Source organism: Zootoca vivipara, chromosome Z1, assembly GCF_965207765.1.
Source record: "Zootoca vivipara chromosome Z1, rZooViv2.hap1.1, whole genome shotgun sequence".
Classification (NCBI taxonomy): domain Eukaryota; kingdom Metazoa; phylum Chordata; class Lepidosauria; order Squamata; family Lacertidae; genus Zootoca; species Zootoca vivipara.
In genome coordinates, this window is record NC_142583.1 from 20,043,903 (window position 1) to 20,048,707 (window position 4,805).

The 4,805-nt window shown below is 44.3% G+C and overlaps 1 pseudogene; it reads left to right on the forward strand.

Moving 5' to 3' along the window:
- The first annotated feature begins 507 nt into the window (after positions 1-507).
- On the forward strand, positions 508-1,293 carry LOC118083536 (actin, cytoplasmic type 5-like; annotated as a pseudogene).
- The last annotated feature ends 3,512 nt before the right edge of the window (positions 1,294-4,805 follow it).

Sequence of the window (4,805 nt, forward strand, 5' to 3'; positions counted from 1 at the left end):
ATCCAGCGCTTTATATGAAAGAAACTGCATGAAGTAACAGCATGCATAAGTTTGTGAAGGCACGGCAGTTGGCTTGTGACCATCACTCGCTTACTCCCCAGGCTGGTGATCAAGGAAGGATATTCCTCTGTTATCTCTCTTGGGGCCCAAAGCTCAGCACTGTTAGCAGTGGACAAAAATAAACTCTTCAGTATTGTTTGCTGTCTTTATAAATCTTTCCTACTTTAGAATAATGTTTACATCTGTTCCAATGTCCTTTCTCTCCCATCTGCTCTTCGCATATAATTTATCTTTATAGAGCTTTCCCCTTTTAATTGTTACACTCTTCAAATCTGCTGTATTTACTTCTACATTTAACTACATTTACAACCCCTTCTGTTGCGTTATAATTCCTGAATCAAGTTTTCCTTCTCAGATATCAAAAGTATTTGATTTGGGCCCCATTCATGCTTAGCTGCTCCCTGGCCATTGAAGGCATGCACTGGTTGAACTTGAAATCAATTAAAAATGGCTGGTGGCAAGGTTGCCACTCTGATCATGGACAATGGCTATGGAATGTGCAAAATGAGATTTGTGGAAGATGACAATTCCCAGGCAGTCTTCTCCACCATTATGAGATGGCTCAGGCACCAGAGGATCATTGTGGGGATGAGCCAGAAGGACAGTTACATGGGGAACAAGGCACAGAAGAAGACGGATTTCCTCACCCTAAAGTACCCCATTGAACATGGCATCATCAAGTCATATGGCAGGGAGATCATCACCCCACCTCTTACGAGTTGTGGGTGGCTGCCAAGGAATACCCGGTCTTGCTAACCGAAGCCCTCCTGAACCTGAAGGCCAACTGGGAGAAGATGATGCAGATCATGTTTGAGACCTTCAACATGCTGGCCATGTAAGTGGTCATCCAGGCTGTGCTGTTGCTGCACACCTCTGGCTGCACTATCAGTTATGTAGGTGCTCCACATGGTACTCATCTACAAAAGGTACACTTTGACACATGCCATCCTGTGCCTTGACCTGGCCAGTTGCATCCTGACTGGGCACATCATGAATATCCTGATCAAGTGGGGCTATAGCTTCACTACCATGACTGAGACGGCAGGACATCAAGGGGGCCTGGACTTCAAGCAGATGATGGTCACAGCCTCCTTGTCGTCCTCCCTGGAGAAGAGCTATGAGCTGCCTGACAGGCAGGTGATCACCATTGGCAGGAAGTGCTTCCAGTGCCCCAAGGTCCTCTTCCAGCACTCCTCCCTGGACATGGAGTTATGTGGCATCGACTTGGTGTGAGTCAGGGACTCCACAATGTTTCTCCACATTCTAGAAGTTTTGCATCTGCAAGCAGGAACACAACGAGTTTGGCCCATTCATCATCCATCACAAATGCTTCTAACAATCCAAGCAGCCAACCTCTTCTGTTGGAGTCGATTTCTCTTGGTGCACTGTTTTTATCTGTTAAATTCTGTCATCTTGCAAAAATCTTTAGTATTGCCCTGATTCTTGAATTATCTCTTCCTACTTCAACTTTACTTTCTTTTTAGGATAACTTCCTGGTTCCATGGGGGTGTGAAACAGAGCGGGGCTAAATACAAATGACAGATGTCTCTGGGGCGGGGCTATATTTGCAATTCTGAAAAGCAAATTCAAGAGAAGATTTGCAAATAAGTTGGCTAGATCTGCCACTCTCTCCTTTTCCAGCAAGGTTTGTTTGCAACAACCTGCTTATTCTTGGAAGTAGCTATTACTCAGAGTTATTTTAAGAGATTATCTGGCACAGTGCAGTTGCTTCTGTTGCCATGCCCTGTTTCTGTGACCATCGAAAGACTGAAAATAACAATGGCATGTCAAAGAGCGAGATACAAATTCAGTAAACAGTCTCTGACAAAGTGGCCTCTACTCCAGAAAAGCTGATGCCCCAGTGATACAAAATCCTGGGCCATTCTCCTAAATTATTTTAAAACAAGCAGAGCACCAGGAGGAAGTGGTTTTCCCTCCAGTCCACACCTAAGCCCAGCTCCCTAGAATCATCTGGCACCACTGATTGGCTCCCACTGCACTGGAGTTTGGTCCTGAGCCCCCAAATTATGCAACTCATCTTCCAAGTCAACAGTTCCTTCTTAGACATTGTCCAAGGGATTACGATTGAAGAACAGTGGTCTCATACATAGGGCTCTGTTGTGCTTGAGGTCATAGTAAACACCCTCAAGAAAACAAGAAGCATAAGATCAAGATACTCAAGAGCAGGCATCTCCAAACTGTGGCCCTCCAGATGCTTTGGCCTACAACTCCCATGATCCCTATCTAACAGGACCAGTGGTCAGGGATGATGGGATTTGTAGTCCAAAACATCTGGAGGGCCGAAGTTGGGGGATGCCTGCTCAAGGGAGACAGTAGTTCTTTTAAATCAATGCAGAGAATTCAGAGTTAGGGTACAAAGGGTCCTTTGCCTTTAAGCAGTGCTTTTTTCTATATATATATAAAAACATGTTTAGGGGTACTCTCATTTTGACTCGAGAAAATCACCATTTTACAGTTCAAATTGGGGAAAATAAATACAGTAAATGGACAAAAGTACAAAGCTTCATTAAATGTTTAGGGGTATGCGTACCCCTGCATCCCCCCCAGAGAAAAGCACTGCCTTTGAGACTCCCCAACTGTTACTTCAGACAGAGTTCAGAATCGCATGAAAAAGATACCAAATGAATAATTATCACCCAGCCAATGAAGAACATCATTGTAATGATATATGGCACGCAGTCAATGAAGGCTGCAAATGTTTGTAAGCAGTGGGAAATGTTTTCAGTCCTGGCCTTGGTTCATTTTGCATTCATGAATTCCTGATCTATTTACAGTTAAGCTTGAACTGTAAGCCTTTTATGAAAGAGGGGCGGGGGGGGGAGTAAAGCAAAAGCTTTAGTTTTGAAAGCTCATTAAGCAGCCCCAGGACTCAAAACAACAGCAAGGCCATTAGGAGAGGATTTAAAATTACCTTTACCCAGTAAACTATTCAAAGATGTACACCACACAAGCTTTTGTAACACCTTAAAAAACAACAGGCTTTTTGCTCCTCCTTATTTTGAAATTAATTGTATCGGGGGGGGGAGGGGATGCTTTATTTTCATCGAGTTCTGTGTATAAACCTGCATCCTACTGCAAAGGAGCAATTGTTAATTTCTTATGTGGCGAGAGGCAATTTGAGAAGTTGCAGTGGTTGAGGTGTTGGAACAATCCAACTGTGTTGGAACAACAGTTCCCTGTTGATTACTGGAGATCCGTTTAAGATTGTGAGTGTAGAATCCCATGCCCTAAAATGCTATAAATCAGAGGTAGTTGTCACCAAAACTCCCCCCACCCAGCAAAAATTCATTAGATGCATGTATTTGTATGGACATGTAACTCAGATTAAGTGGGCTGTAGTCCACAAAATATATATTACCATCTATGTTAGTCTTTAAAATGCCACCAGGTTCTTTGCTGTTTCATTCAGAAGTGTCAACCGTTGGGTGGCAATGACTAATTCATGCTTGAGTTGTGTGAAAGGATGGGTCTGAGCTGGTGGAATGAATGGGGTTTTTTATTTAAATTGCCCAGCCACAGTACTTGGAAGAAAGGCTGACAACAGGCTTTATAGATCAGAAGCTCCGGACTGAGAAAAGAGCAGGAGAATGCAGAGGTATTTTAACAATTCATCCATGTCACAAGAACACCCAAGGCCCATTCTGTTGTGAGTTGTAGATGAATGCTGTTGTGCACATGGTGTTCCTTTTTAAAAAGTATTTTTTCGAGAGACTGAAAAATGACACTGACAGAAACGGCCACCTAGAGTCTCAAGGAAGGGGATTTTAGTTGTACGCATATAGCAAATTGCTAGGATGAGATCCCAGGAACTGCCTTGAAATAGCCATGTATTTTTGCTTGCCTCTTGTGCATGCTAATTGTAGAACAGGTATGACAGCTGCAGATGTACAATGGATTTGCCATTCTGCAAGATTGATTCATGGTTCACAGACCTGTCTATCCAGTGAATTGATGGAGGCAGAGGAATATGATCCTCTCTTTTAACTACCTCTATTCAGAAACCATTGTAAAACCTTCTGGCGTTGGGAGGAGTTCTTCAGCAACTTGTTCTATCATTTATGCATCATTGAAAGTCATTAAAAGCAGTAGTATTTTGAAGGAATATTAATGATCCAGTCACTAGCTTACCATTTCTGCCCTGGGGGCTGCTATCCTGGTCAACCCAAACTTGTCAGATCTCCCATTTCTTGTCGTACTCAGAATATGGGGGCAAAGCAAGGGGGCCTTTAATTAAATCAACAAGAGCCATTTTGGCACACAGAGAGCGAGCTTCTGGGCAGGGCCGTTTCAAGCAGGTCGGGCACCCTGGCGCCGTGGCGCGGAGATCGCTCTGGCGCCCCCGCCCTGGTGGGCGGACGCAGCGCGCAGCACAGCTTCTGTGCGGCTTTGCTGTGCAGCGCCCGCCTGCTGGCCCGGCGCCCTGGCACCCCGCGCCACCGAAACTACCCCTAGAGCTAGGCTTGCTTCTGGGGGTAAAGTAGCTGAGAGGACTGGGACCATCTGCTACCCTTGTATTCAATAACTGATTTCCTAGACTGCAGCCATTTCCAGTCTGTCATTATATTCCCTGACATAGATGATACAAGAAAGGGTGGTATGCAGATGCCTTAAATAAGTAAAATTAAACATTGAGTTAATAACATTATAATGTGCACTTCCACTGAAGAGGGTGGGAAGACGGTCATCCTCTTTTCTCGGATTGAGATCAAAGCTTAGTTCTGCAT